The sequence below is a fragment of the Rousettus aegyptiacus genome, unplaced genomic scaffold, assembly GCF_014176215.1.
Source record: "Rousettus aegyptiacus isolate mRouAeg1 unplaced genomic scaffold, mRouAeg1.p scaffold_m13_p_6, whole genome shotgun sequence".
NCBI classification, from domain to species: Eukaryota; Metazoa; Chordata; class Mammalia; order Chiroptera; family Pteropodidae; genus Rousettus; species Rousettus aegyptiacus.
In genome coordinates, this window is record NW_023416309.1 from 104,113,347 (window position 1) to 104,128,883 (window position 15,537).

The window sequence follows — 15,537 nt, forward strand, 5'->3', positions numbered from 1 at the left end:
TGGCTCAGTAACTGATACTACTACATGTCCACTCAGACAGAAGACTAATGGTTCCTTATGAATAACGGAAACCCAGTCAAAGAGGACATGTTAGATGATGAAGTATTTTCTTGTAATCAAGAACTTCTCACAATACTATGCAAGAAACAATAAAATCATTTCAGAAATGTCAGCATAAGCTGAACTTTTTGGAATATATCTTTCAAGAGAAATTCAATTCTATCTACTATTCCAGGCAAAAAAAAAAAAAAAAAAATTCTGCAAACTTAGCCACCCTAATTCAAACTAGGTGGCAAGCAAGAAACTTCAAAATGGAGGATAAAATAACTGTTCCCTAAAATGAGCAGTGAGGGGTCTTTGGATCGCCCTGACTGCTCACCTCAGTATACGCTAATTTGCTCCAAGTTTTGAGTTAAGAGTAAGAAAAGAGAATTAACTTCTATTGAAGATTTATGTGGCAGACACAAGACACCCTTCATTTAATCTTCATGGCCCCACGAGGCAGGAATCGTGTTTCCATTTCTCAAATGAGGAAACCGGCAGAGAAATTAAGAAACCTGCCTAAGGTGTCACAACTAATAAGGGCAGAACTGGAACTCAAACGAGTCTAGGCAACTCCCTTTACCAATGCCCAAGACCGGAATGGGAAGAAGCAGTTGTTGTTTCCTTGGTCCCAATCTTCTGCTGTGGAGGTTGAATGCGGGGAAATTCATTTCGAAGTTTTTTTTATCATCATCTGCAATTCAGCAATTACATTCTTAGTCTCAAGATAACCTTAATTTTTAAAGAGTTGTCTTTGTCAATTCAAACCTCTCTGCTTCAGCTTAAGAGTTTTACTTAGCTAGACATATACAGCACACTCAAAAAAAGTTTCTCAGTTTAGTTATAAATGTTCATAAAATTCAGATCAAAATGTTAACTCGAATCTGGAAAAAACAAATGTTTGTTTCCCATCAAATGTCTACCGCATGCTTCCAGCCAAAATCCACCGAAACTACTGTAGATAAGCCACCACTTACAAAATAAATTTTCAAAAATCACTCATTCTTTAGCCAAACTCAGAACTTATTTTCCTAAAGAAATAATGCTATGAAATAAATTCCCTGCCAGGCCACAAAAGCTTAACAACTGAATAGTCAAACAAGGGTTCTGTGTGTGGTAACAGGAAATATTACACAGTCCTTACAAATGGCAAGGATGTGCACTATATAGAAATAGGGCAATATGCAAATGAAATCATAATTGAAGTAAGTACACTGATTACAATGTGTTTAAAATTATAAACAAATGTGATATGTTCGTGACATAATTAACTTTCCTCTATAAAGATATATGTACACACACACACATACATTCATCTGTATATATAAAGCTCTTTGTCAATACACGTTTTAAAGTCTGTTTGTCCTCCAGGTACCTGAGATAGCAACATTTCTCAACTTGGCACTGCATGCCCATGGCCCAGCCCATGACACCCTGCACTGGCACAGGCTCAGGTAGGCTGCTGGCTCAGGTAATGAGCAAAATGGCTGAGGCAACTCTGCAGAGGAGGAGGGCGAAGCTGGAGGTACAATGGAAAAAAGGGAGCAAGGGGAAGGTGGCCTCAGGCCGAGGAGGTAGGCGCCAAGTAGGATGGAAAGGCCAGGCATTTCCGACTAAGACACATGGAGAGCAAACCCCAGCTCTGGCCCTCCCCAGCTGTGTGACCTCAGGCACGATACAAAATCATTCTGAGCTTCAGAAAGATTTTAATCTACAAAATGGGAAAAATAAATCATGCGACCTCATGGCATGTGCGTGGGGTGAAGGGAGTTCTACATGAGCCCCTGTACAGGTTTCTCCCTACATGACCAGCCCCCTTCATTACCTGACTGGTTTGGAGTCAGTTTCTTGGTCTGCAAAGAGGCATCAATAACAATAGAATGTCGTGAGGTTTAAAGAAAGATATATGGCAATGGGTCTGTCAATTATAGCCCCACACAAATCCTAATTATTAATGTACCTGGGACTACAAGGTAACAAGAGTAATTGCGCAGCTGATTAACAGGTTACATGTGTGAAAAATATTCTGAACAGCAGCAGCATCACTGGCAGAACTATACTGCTTCCTAAAAGACTGTTCCACAATTTTTGAGATTTAATGCTTTAAAATAACATTCAGGAAAAATATAGCCTTAGGCCAACAGCTGCAATCCTTCATCCTGTACCCACGCCCCAGAATTCTGGGACTCAGGGCCAAGCTGAGGTCAGCTGGCCTCTGGAAGTGGTGACCATTCCAGGAAAAGCATTTAGGTTGTCAGACCTGTGGAGCGATGGGTACAGGGTGGGCCATGCCTTCTGAAGACTGGGCATGCGTACCACCGGAAAGCGAGGTTCAGCGGCCCAGCTAGACGCAGACCTGGAGGGCAGGGCGATGCTCAGTCTGCTTTGAAGCAAAGCCAAGAGGCCAGCAGCAGCTTCATCTCTCCCCCTGCTCTGCCGCAGGAAAACCGACAGTAAGAAAAAGAGCACCAAACCAGAGAAGGCTGGATCACTGTCTCAAAAGGTCACGGTCACCAAAGTCCCAACTCCTCAAGAGATCCTTCAAATCAGTCAGTCAAAATCTCTGCAAAGAAACCTCACTGAATCCCATGGCCCCAAAGATGATTATTAGTCCCCAATATTCTGTGTAAGAAAAATAATGACAGGATTCAATTCGAATGTCTCCTCCTCAGAAAGACCTTCTGGACCACCTTATCTTAAAAAAACAGCCTCTATCCTCTTATTCTCTTTATTTTTCAGAACAATATTACCACCTAACATCGTGTTACATGGCTACTTACTCGTTGCCTGTCGCCCTGCAGAATGTGCACTTTATATGTGCAGGAACTATTCACTGCTTTGTGCACAATGTTGTATAGAGTAGGCACTTAATATTTATTGGCTGAAGGAATGAATGAATAAACACAGCACGTAATACCTAAGTAATCTGTTTATGTTCCTTTTCAGACAATTCCATCTTGTACAGAAGACCAACACATCATTTACAGCTGAGCGTGTCTCTAGAAACTGGGCAGCAGGTCTTACTTAGCTCAAGAGTGTAACATGTTATAACACTATCGCTATGAGAAAGCGAGATCTAACGTAAACCTCGGCATCACTTCCAGGAACATAAACCTTCCTCACTGAAAACTGCGGGCACAATACCTCTCCTTTCCGTAAAACCATTTTGTATGTTGTTGTTTCTGGTGGGAAAGTGGATTTATTTTAGGAACTTGAAATTCCAACCCAGCTGCTGTGTCAAAGAAAAGGATCCTTCAGGAAAAGGGGGGAATACTCTTGTGTGGTGGTGTCTTCTTAGATCTTGATAAAAGCTGCTCTGCAAGTCACAATCTACCAGGGGTTCCGAAGTGGAAACCCAAGAGCTGTTGCCACCGACAGGATTCCAGGTTCTCGACCTGGGGCTTGGGCATGCCTTCACGCCAGAATCACCACCACTCCCAGCTCGTCTCACACGCAAGACCCACTGGAGAATGCAGCAGAGGGTCTGAAAGCAGACACAAATCCAATACAAGCAGTTTCCACAAGGCACTTTCTTAAAAACATATATTCTCACGTGGAAGAATTCGTAAATCATGTTACACACAATAAAGCATGCAATGCCTCCTTTACAACTAATATAACAAGCAATTTCTCTAGCAAATTAATGTCCGACTCTAAAAACCCACTAAGTCAAAGGGTATATATCAGTCTTTTTACTTCAAGGGGGAAAAAAAAAGCAAATAAATAAGCAGGGAACTAAATGTAGAGTTGGTACTGCTTTCTCAAATACACAAAATAAAACTGTCTTCAAAAAGACCTTCTCCAAAAAGCCCCTGACAGGAAATATGGGGCCCTATCTCCGGAGAGAAGTAGGCAGTTGCACCTTCCAGAAGTAACTCTTTCGAAATGAGGCCAGGCCACATGTTCCAGCCCTGCTAAGTCCCACTGGGGAACAACTCACAAGGTACACATACTCCCAAGCAAGTGCCTTGACCCTCCACTGGAAAGAGGTGTCTGTAACAGCAGCAAGCTCCTTTCCAGCATTCTCTTCAAAACCTTGAATCTTATTTTAAATGAAGGGTTCTTAACATCTACTTGCATGCAAAATTTGGTCTGTGTGTACATGTGTAGTTTTTCAGAAAAAGAATCCATAGTGGTCAGAGGCTCAGAGGGGTGTATGTCCCAAAAGAAGTTAAAACACATCTCTTTTAAGGGGTGCAGAACTTTATCTCTTGGGCTATTTCGGGAAAGCAAAGTTGCTCAGAGTGGCTCTGAGCAATTGTTTGGGATCAAACACTTTTTCCCAGGAAAAATATTAGGAAAGCAGAGTACTTTTGTGGGTGCGGCTCCCTCACGTTCCCAGGGTTTCTGTCCACTGACAACCTGCTGAACCTCACAGCTTTAGCGGGCCCTGCAATCAAGGTGGCAAGTCAGCGAGGTCTGTGCTTAGCATGTTGGTTCTTGAATTTGCTTTATGTCGTTGACGTTGGCATTTCCACTGCAAGGCTTTGACGCTTCATAATAAGTTTTTTTTTTTTCTCAGAAACACATTATTTTATTCAGTTTCCTAAGAAAGATGAAAATTAATGTTGAGTCTCCAATACTTCAGTACACCACTCAAAACTCAGGGCACATCTCCACAGAAACTTTCCTCCCAGGCAAGTTTTCCCTCCAGCTGAGCATTTCTACACCAAAACATAACACTGAAGTCACCGTTGCCACCATTCTCTGGCTCCCTCACCAAACTGTGTCTCGGATATTTAAAATTTTTTCAATATCTTGTAAGAATTAATAGGTGTACATTCCCCCTCCTATTTTTCAAACTTTATTATTTATTTTTATTTTGACAAGCTCTTACTCTTTATGAGCTTTTTCTAATATGGAAACTTAAAAATCATACAAATTTAAATATCCTACAGATGACATGAACTCTCTATTTCCACCAACCCTGGCTGCTGGGCCGGTTGGATCATGCATGCTTTGCTGCTACCAGCCACAGAAGACGGTGACCTTGTTACTCCGGAAAATCTCACTTTCATTCCAAGTCTACCCAGTTACCAATAATCTTTCACACCTATGGCAATTTTTGGCCTTTCTTCAAAAATGCGGCTAAAAGTACAATAAAAGAGAGGCTGAAAATGACTGTCTCCTGCTTGCTCTCCTGGACTAAAATCTTCTGCTACCATTTCTTCTAAACCACAAGGAACCACTATATGTGGAAAATTATCAGTTTAAAAAAAGGCACCTTTACATTATTATTTCCAGAATGACTAGATGTACAGAAGGAGAAATTACCCTCTGCTGAGAAAACTGCAAAATAATTTCTAACTCTATTTGTTATAATTTGACAATTCTATCTAAAGAGTCTAGGAAATGCACCATTGTGAGATGTCTCAAAGCCATTATCCTAATTGAAATCTATTTAAATGGAATAGTTAGTTCCTTTTCAAGTCAAATTAAAGCACATACAGAACAGAGACCCTTCCTATTAAGTCGAGGGATGGTATGCCTATAAAGTAAATGTCACCAAAGCGGTAAAGATTTTAGCCTCAAAATACCTTAACCATTCATCTCAGCATATGGGAATGCTGATCTAGAGACCTTCAAATGCTGACATACGTACACAATGGAGTACTGAACAACGCTCCTTTTACAAAAATCGAAGTCAGTTAAAGCAGACACATTCTATTCAGCTGGCTGGTTTTCACTTCCAAGTTTTTGTTCTCACCATGTTTTAGTGTTTTCTTTTAAATATACTGAATCTTTCACTTGTGTGTTCTCACAGAAAAGAAAGTGAAATAGATAATCCCAAACAACTAATTTGCTCTACCATTTTCGGTAGCTTTCTATTAAAGGGTCCGTGTTGGAGGCATGTAAACCGACTGGAGTGGAAAGAGGAATCCACATGCACGATGGGGAGCAATGCGAAGCCAGCTGAAGGCTCACAGACTGGCAAAAAAATAATCTATCCTCAGATAACTGACAGGCAATGTCTGTATTTAAAATCCACAGTGCTGGCTCTTCATTAATTTTAGATGAATTTCACGGTAGGTTTTTTGTAATTACCAACAGCTTGCATTACTAGCTCATGAGGCGACTCCATCAATTAAAAGATCTGGTTTCCTATGCAGAGCCTCCTGGATCCCACGCCCACCTTCACAGGAAGGTGTGTGCTGCCAAGGGGCTAATGAATCCTCAGAAGCAGCAAGAGAAGGAGACCTTCCTCTAAAACCTTTCAGGGCCAGATTCCTGTCCCCCGAGAGCACTGGAGGAAGAAGGTTACACCAAGAAGATCAGCCTTGACTGTAATTTAAATTTCTGCTCACAGGGTTCTGTTTCAATAACATATATTCGTCACCAGTACTGTCCTATGCATTGGCCTGTCCCTGGAAGAATGAACTTTCTGAAAGCAATAATTTCTGTTCTTTCCGCCTCTGGCAAAATTAAAATAAGAGATATAAAACAGAATCATACCTTCATGAGCAGAGCTCACCATCATGGGACACACATGAGGTCCACAAGGAAAGGAGGGAGCTGGTGACGGCAGTGGCAGATGTGTGTTCCAGACCAGGGGGAGGTTACAAGACTTCTGGGCTGACAGGGGTGAGCTGAGATCCCCTGCCATTCCAGGGAGGGGCAGGACCCACCGTCCAAGGCTGGGAGGGCCAGCCTCTGGTCCTCTGTCTACCTCATGACCCCCTTTCTGGCTATGGACAAGAATTGCCAGACCTAAGAGAAAAGCCAATGATGGAGAACAGGTTAATTTAGAATTAATAAAACAAAAAGGGTATGTGTGTTGGGGCGGGGGGGGGGGAGGACAAGGAAGAAGAGAATGTAGTATAAAAAAGATAAACCCAAGAAAAATGAAAAGAGAGGTCCTGTGAGGACTTGAGGTGGAGAGGTGCAATTAGGGCATTGATCAAAAGAAGCTGGCTAAGAAAACCAGGGAGAAAATATCTAGGCGCAGGATACCTGGCTTGCAGGTCAAGTTCATCCAATGCTCTCCCACAAAGGATATTTTAAAGACTAGAGGAGGGAGAGAGGCCAGCAGTGAGGAGAGACTCAAGGATCCAGGGATAGCCTGGTGGGACTCGTGAGGAGAAGCCAGGCTTGCATGCGTGGACCCCCTGTGCGTTAGGTTCTTCCCCCGCTGCTAATCAGTCCCTCCATTCTAAAAAGCTGGCTTTAAAGCTTTTTAGAAGAGAAGTACAAGAGACTCTAGAGCTAGAGTTCTTTCTTAACCTTTCTCCTTCAAGGACTTTTTGAAAGCCTGATGAATATCAAAGACCCCACAGCCACTAACGAAAACACATACACAAATACCCACAATATTTCACATTCAATTTGCAAGAAGACACTGATTTTTTTCCCTTTCTCTTCCCTGAGACCAGAAACCCTGAACATAGAACATTGTTTTGAGTAAGAAGGGTAGAGTTTTGATCTACGCCCCTCTGTATGGTAGATGCATGGTCTTTTGGGAGTCTGGGCAGGACAGACGAGAGAGAGAGAGGGTGAAGTCCTGCTCTAGGAAGATGATAACTGTCTAGTGCCTCCCAAAACTTCACTGGTATTTTTACTCTTGGTACCAAGATATTAATGAAAAAATAGCTGGTCACTTTCTAGACACTCCACAAAAAAACAAAAAACTGAAAAACATTAAAATTCCCAGACATACTTATGTGCTTACTTAAGTTAAAAAAGAAAGAAAAGGAAAAATTGGCACAATAAACCATTTAAAATTAAGAATTTATAATGTGTAGTGCTATTGAGATTCTTCAAAGACTTTCCTTAAAAGGAATGGCAAGGTGGGTAAGGACTTCATTTAAGAGATTCACAGAAGGCTGACTCACAGCAAGAGTCTGAACCTGCCCAGTGACAGTCCCCAAGCACAGCCGCTGTCTTCTGAGCAGTGTCACCTGCTGAATGCTCCAGGGATCTCTGGATAACCAGCCCATATTAACTCAATGTGGGCACAACCTATTTAATCAGCCTTTTCTCAAGCCTCAAAGAATCTGGCTTGAAATCATCACAGCGGCTGCACAAGGGCTTCCTGCTTGTCCCGCAGGGCCTCTCCCATCCTGAGTAACAGCACCACACCACTGAGAGACAGTGATGTGTACCCCTCAATGACTGGCAAGACACGCAAAATGACAGGGCTGAACCAGGTACCTGGCCCTGCTTTACCGTTGCAAAAACTGCTCATTCCTACTTTAAATCCCAATTTGGGCACCTGTACAAAATAAACTCCTAAAATAAAAAAAATGTAGCCAAAAAAAGACCTTTTTTCCTTAGCTTCTATAAAGCTTGTGTCTCACTCAACATCACTGATCAGCAGTTCCCATGGGCTCGGTGCTTTCTCAGCAGTGCTGGGTGACATGCTAGGGTGGCCCATTACAAGAGGGCGCCTGGGAAGAGCAGGCGGCCATTTCTGGGAGGGTAAACTGAAATTAATGGGTCAACTCCGACAGATAACACAAAATGGCTAAATTCTTATCAGGCAACAGAGCTAGGTTTTAGAAATAATCAAGCCTGCAATTTCTGGAAGACTTCCAAGCCATAGGTCAAAAAAAAAATGTATTTTAAAAATGTTTTAAATTTTATTTTTTGAGATTAACGCTGTGGCATTATAAATTCATATAGTTGGAAGGACCTCTTGACCATCTGCCCCAGAAAATTCTGGGCCCTGTACTTGCTACTTTGGCTGCCAAAACAACTCTATCACCTAATTCAGAAGCTCAAGAGGGCTTTTTTCCTTCCATAAGGTTTTTGTACCACAAATCAAACTTCATGAAATAAAATTCACTTCAGGCTTTAAGCCTCTGCCAACATGTCTCTTGATCACAGTCAAGCCTTAGGACAAAAACAAGGCTGACCAAATGAGTTTGGTCTCTGGCTCAGAGCATGATCAATAGTCATTTCTGTTGGGATTTTAGCCTTAAAAAAAATTAATGTTCCTGCTTTACTATTAACCTACCCCATCAGGATCAAATACCTCTCATCATATCCCCACAGACATTAGCCTACCCAGGGAAATTAAAACAAAAGCAACCCCTTTCCCATGGGTTTTCTAGTACTCTGACTTTCCACTTCACTCTCGCCTCTGAACTTGGCCAGGAGCACAGCTCGACCTTCCCTAAGGACAGCTCCCTCCAGATGTCCTAGCACAGGTACTGGAGTTTCTGCTCCTAACTCTACAGAGTGGATGGGAACCAAGGAGGGGCCACATGAAATCATTCACTGCTGTAGGTTAAATTTTCAAGAGGTCATTTCTAACAGGCATCTGGATTTGAGGACCAAGAAGGCTCCTGTTCCAGCTTCCATGAGGAGCAGCTCCATCTTTTTTATCAAAAGAAACAGTAATGTAAGGTAAGGGATGCTCAGCCCGGTGACCGTGGCAGCTAAGAGCAGGCGCTGTGGAGCCAGCTGCGTGAATCTGAGCTCTGTGCTCATTTCTGGGCTGCGGTCACAGGCTCCCCTGCCCTCTGGATGGCTGCGCCCCATTCACACTGTCAACTGGCTTTTCCCTATTTGTCTTCAATAGGTCCAAGCAGCACCACCCCCAACACACACACACACACACACACACACACACACACACACACACACACACACTCTTCCATCTCCCTGCTCTCAAAGGTAAAATTATCAGCAAGTTAGGGTTAGAACTTATCACATGGGCTACTTTTAATAAACTTCCCCTCAAACACCTGCATGGTCCACTACACCTGCCAAGGGGCTTCTTTTAAAATCTATGGGAAAAAAACCACTGCCCCCTCACTCCAGCAGGCAGAGTCTTCCAATGACAAAACCTGCCCCCTGCTCTTTGCTTTCCATCAGCTGTCTGTGATCAGGGCACAGAGTGCCTCTCGCAGGGATTTCTTTTGGAGCCAGGTGTACCCATACTACTTTGCTCTATTCCAATCCAACTGACCACCAGATCATATTTACCTGGCTCTCTGTTAAGGTTTCCAGTGCATGGAGGCATTAGCTGCTCACCCTTAAGCCTGAGTTTGCAGATAGATACCTGACTTCCTCCTTCAGCGGTGTTCCCAACCAGCTTCGGGGCTAATTTCCATTTGTGAGTTCCTGGGAACCACTTCTGCTAAGCCACACAGTTCTCTAGGTTATCTGGTTCTGTAATTTTCCTGTATATTTTTCCCTTCTATCCCCTTCATATTCAGCTTAAAGCCTTCTTAACCAGGCTTGCAAGTCTCCTAGAAAACATATCACTCTGGTCTTCAGGAAACACCTCCTCTTTAGTTACCAGAGGTCCTCCCTGGTCTAGGGAATTAGTCCTTCTTCCGAAACAAAACAATAAACATCGCCCAGCTAGTAACATCCCATGTCAGTTTTCTCAGAATCACCATCGCAAAAGTTTTAGAAGAAATTTAACCATCTCTGCCTCAAGTCCTTCCATTTCCCATTTAGAACTTCAAAAGACTCTGTGTAGATCCCGGTGTCTCCTGTGAGCCCCTCCCACATGACAGGTGGATCACATGAGCATGGCGGGCTTCTCCCCTCAACTAGAAGTTGGCCCCAGGAAGAGCTCAAGTTTCCCCATCTGCGGGGTCAGGTGTCAACACCACTGCTGCTTCTGTTCTCACCGACACCAGGAAGCCTCTTCCCCACCAAAAAGATGCAACCAGAATCTCCTTCTACTGCTGCCTAGAGGCCTCTTTAGGGCTATTAACAAACACCTGCTCAACACCCTCCAGGGCACAGTACTCTGGTTTGCTAATAGCAGTGAGAGGGGTAGGTAAAAAGACGGAGAGACAAATATGAATGGGGCAGAATCCCTACCCTCTAGAGAGAGAGGAAGATTACTACACCTCTGACTGTGGGCTGCAGAAGGAACACTCCAACCTCGAGGTCTCAAATTGGAGCCCCATGCTATTGATGACATACTCAGTGAGACAGTGATCCCTCCTGAGGCTGGGACAGGAAGCTTAGGTAGACTAGAGGGCCTCCCTTGCAACTTGGTGGACGAAAGTCTTTCAAGTCTGAGTCAAGGGCACATATATGCTTCTTTTGTAAGACAGCGAGAAACCCACTGGACAGCTCCAATGATGGAGCCCCACGGACTTTCCCTCCTCCCCCTTATTTCCCTTCCTGAATTATTCTACTCTAAAAGTTAATCAATCCTTCCAAATTTCAAACCCAAATTTGAAAGAGCTTTCATCAAGTTTCCCCTTGTTTTCTAGTGTGCTTGCATTCATTTATTCATTCGTCATCCAACTAACATTTAAGAAGCGTGTGCAATGGGTCAAATACTGTGCTAGGTACTGGATATATAATAGTGAGCCCATGCCCTCATGGAGGAAAGGGAAAAGCAGATGTCTACTAACAAATATGTCATAGGAAATAGTGAGAAGTGCTATAAAGGACCAGAGAGAAAGGGAGTGAGGTGAGAGGGCAGAGCCTTTTCTTGAAGAGAGAGCAGGTGGTTCCATTCCTGAAAGGCCTAGCTCCCTTCCAGCTGGGGACAGAAAGGTGCCTGGAATATAATAAACCAGGAGGAGAGAGGTATGGGCCCACGACATGATGACATTAGGAATGTTTAAAACCACTCCGATGGTAGTGGGTTAGCTGATGAGAAAGGAGACGTAGCTCTGAGGAGAGCAGTAAGGCCGCAGTTGCTATCTTCCAAGCAAAAAGACGGTCATTTGGATTCAGAGTGGTGGTCGTGAAGTTGGAAAGAAAGAACCTTCGAGAGATGTTTAAAGATAAAAATCAACACTTGCTAAGGACTAGGAGAAGGCCAGCTTGCATTTGCAGTGAAGAGAAATGTCAGTTCCCTCTGGCAGGAAACACTGGCGGTGCACACTACACAGCTCACTGGTATTACATTTCCCCTGACACTTATTTTTCAAAATTCCTAAAAAGGCTATCCATTTTTGAAACATATTTATCAAGCATTTACTATATGCTGGGAGTAAAGAGGTGACCAAGGCCCTCGGCACGTCTCCCCTGAGCCTCTAAATCTTCCTGGCAGCAAACACAACTCCCAAGGCTGGGTCATCCCCTCGTTGAAACCTTCGCACAAGCCACTTACCAGACTCCTCTCTGCCTCTCAGACACAATCCACAGTGCAACAAGCCACACAAGCACTTTCCATTCGGCAGATTCACTCCACATTTCCTACGATCCTTGGCCCCAGGAGACCTCACAGCATCAAATCTAACCTCTCTCAGTCTTTGGACCACCAAAACCTTGCTCTAACAGGAAGACCATGAACCCCGACAAGTGGTTCTTCCTTCTATGTAATCAAACCACTTTTCTCCAAAATGTACTGAGTTTTGGAACTACATTTGAATTGTGATTCTTTCATTTGTTGCCAAGATTAGTTTGTGCTGGGTACTATCCTATCATGGAGACTGATGTTTTCATAAACCCTAGAGCTACACTGTTTAATGTGGCCACATGTGATTACCTAAATGAAAATTAATTAAAATTAAGCACAATTAAAACTTCAGTTTCTCAGTTGCACTAGCCACGTTTCAAATGTTGGATAGTCACCGGCGGCTAGTGGCTATCAGATTGACAGCACAGATAAGGCACACTTCCAACATTACTGACAGGTCTGTGGGACACATTTTCACAAAGGTGCTACTTCAGGGTTCTTTGCAAGGTTGGTTTGAATTGCCACTAAAAAAAAATACAGAAAAGTTTAACATAAAGCTTAACTTTATGTTAAATGTTTAACATAAAGGGTTTAACATAAAGTTTGACTTTCAACATATTAACTGTACCCTGTTTGATTTTACAAGTGAATGCTATAATTTGAACTTAGATTAATATATGCCACTAAAATACTGCTTTTTAGTCAGTTTCATAATTTAAGCTTTGTGTAAATTTCATTTGTTAGGAATGTTTGAAAATAATCTTGCAATTCCTTGTGGGAAAGAAAAGGACCGTGATTTTACAAGTCACTATGGACAGAGACTGACTTACTTTTTTTACATATACCCCACACAATGCCCCATACGATCAATATTTAGTAAATACATAGACTAACTGAAAGCACTCAAAATTTTTATGCCTATTTTTCATTAGCAAGTCTATAAGGGGCTTGCAAGAAACATTCACTTCAGCCTCTGAATTTAAACTACTAACACCAATCCTGTAATATTTAGCAGGCAGAATTTTTTTTCACTAGGACCATAACTATCATGTGACTTTATATTTCAAAGATACATTTATACTATGACAGAAAATCTGCCAACAATGCTTCAAATGTGAAACTATCAATGTGTTAATAATTATTGAAATTGAGTGATCAGCTACAGGAGTGATAGCTTCATTACATCGTTCTTTGCTTTTGTGAATTTAAAAAACGTTTCCAGAATGAAAGTTTCTTTTTAAAATTATATACAACTTTGATCAGTTCTAACAAATATGCTATAGGATAATTATAAACTTGGAGACAGCTGGCTTCATAGTATTTTACTGAACACTCAGCCAAGCCAAAGAACCAAAGCCTCCTCCTGTATGACCTTGAGGTGTGGTTGTTTCTCTGGGTGACAAAGCACCACACCAAATTATATCAGAGAAGGGTTCAGGCAAGTACTGCACATAGCAGCTCTGAGTCGCCATGTTTGATCACCTGGTAATAAGGCCACTGGCTTCTGCTCCCTCTTCTCGGAAAAAAAAGGCTAAAAATCTACCTCCCATATCTAAACATTAAAGCAGACAACTGCAGGAAGAAACAGGCCTGCTTCCAGTTCACCCTTGCTTCAAGATGAGCACTACACCCACTGCACAGGCTCCTACAGGTAAAGCCAAGACTTCACTGTACAGGTGTTAATGGTTAGTGCATTACAGACTGTCCAACACCAAAACTACCTTAGAATGCCTCTCGCAGATATGCATGTTAGCTAGCATCTTAGTCTTACCTCTGGCTTTGTGGTTACTTCACACATGGAATGATGGAAAATGCTGACCAAGAACAGAAGAAACTCATCCACTCTAGGTCAAGTTCCCCGCTGCCTGAGAGTCAGCAAGCCCTTTCCCACAGCCCTTCTTGCACTAGCCAGGCACTGTTCTCAGGGCGTTGCAGACAGTCATTCAACCCTCGCAGCCACTTGGAGGTGGAAAACCGAGGCACTGAGAGGTGAAGAAATTCCCAAGGCCCCTCGAGCTGTGGCTGGCTCCTGATCCCCAGGTCTTTACTGCTACCCTGTGCTGCTCTCCCTGTGACATGCCGGGCCTACGGGTCCCATCTTCACTCCACTCTTCTCCGCCCCTCCTCGCCAGATGTTCCCTCTCCTGGAATGCTCTTCCCAACACTCCCAGTTGGTGGCTCTTTCCCTCTATTCTTTCTCAGTGCCCTGTTTTCTTCTGAGGAAGATTTCACAGTTATCACAATTTAATATATACGATGCATATGTCTGTTGACTTATTTATTGTCTAAACTACATAATGTGCTATGTGCTGACAAGGACACATCTGTTTTGCTCCCACACGATTTCCAATGCTAAACACAATGCTTGGCTCCAACAGACGTGGAAATTCTCATCGAATGACTGATAGTCATCTCTCAGTCAGGCCTTTCATGAAGGGCTTTTAAATTCTCGATTTCAAGCCCCCAAATAATAAATATAAGCAGCTTTAGGAACTCTGCCTAAAAGACAGCATTAGACATAAGAGAGAATTTAAAAGTGAGGAAGACAACTGGCTAGCTTATGTCAGCTTTAAGTAACAAAAGAGAACTAAAACTCACAAAATACACATTGTGATTCTGAAAGGTTATTTGCAGGAGCAATCCAAGGGGTGGATTTAAACCTCAAATCCTAAATAAGCTTATGACTGAAGAGAGCTCCTTCCGCCCCATGCCATTCTCAGCTGCTAGGATAAGCCAGGGACGCACGCAGTTGCTTCCAATCATCTTCATAGGAGAGAGCCCTGAGAACCAACATCCAGGCAAACCCAACAGACACAGGTTACCTGGCTGTTTCAAAGCCCACCCACCTTTCCCATCTTATCAACTTTCGCACCAAAAGGTTAGATTCTTCTCAAAACAGCCCCACTTACATTCATAGTGACTTGGCCTATGGCTTTTAGTCACCAAAGAAAACTTTCTATCCCAGGACCTAAGTCCTCCACAGCTCCCACAGGGGTTATTCTGTAGGTGTAATAAAGGTCTCCCAATACCCAGCAGATATCCTGAACGAGAATTCAGAATTTAAACAGGTGTCAGTACTCAATGAAAGTTTAGCGATTTGTGACTTCGAAGCAGGGGGAATCTTACTTTTTAAACTGCGAGAATTCCTAGGGTGCATAGCTTGAGAGCTGTCCAGGACAAGGCAGGGTCCACATAAAACAACCATAGAACTTATACTGGGGAGCAACATAAGCCGGAGTTCTAGTCCACCTACAAGCCCTTGTCCTTGCTTTGTGATCTTGAACAAGTTACTTAATTTCTCTGAGCCTCAGTTCCCTCGTCTTAAAATAAGATTGACAATAGTATCTACTCCTTAGAGGCTGATCAGAGGTTTAGAAGAAGGAACAGTGGCTGGC

At 42.9% G+C, this 15,537-nt stretch overlaps 1 protein-coding gene across 5 annotated transcripts in view; it reads right to left on the reverse strand.

Moving 5' to 3' along the window:
- TEX2 (testis expressed 2) overlaps positions 1–15,537 on the reverse strand; it is a 95,149-nt gene that overhangs the window by 66,896 nt on the left and 12,716 nt on the right. Inside the window, exon 1 of one of the 5 annotated variants that reach the window (XM_016128827.2) lies at positions 6,496–6,750. The exons of the other annotated variants lie outside the window; for them this stretch is intronic. The gene's annotated coding sequence lies outside the window, so the exon portion shown is untranslated. Of the gene's footprint in view, positions 1–6,495; positions 6,751–15,537 lie in introns of those variants that run through there. 5 annotated transcript variants of the gene reach the window in all.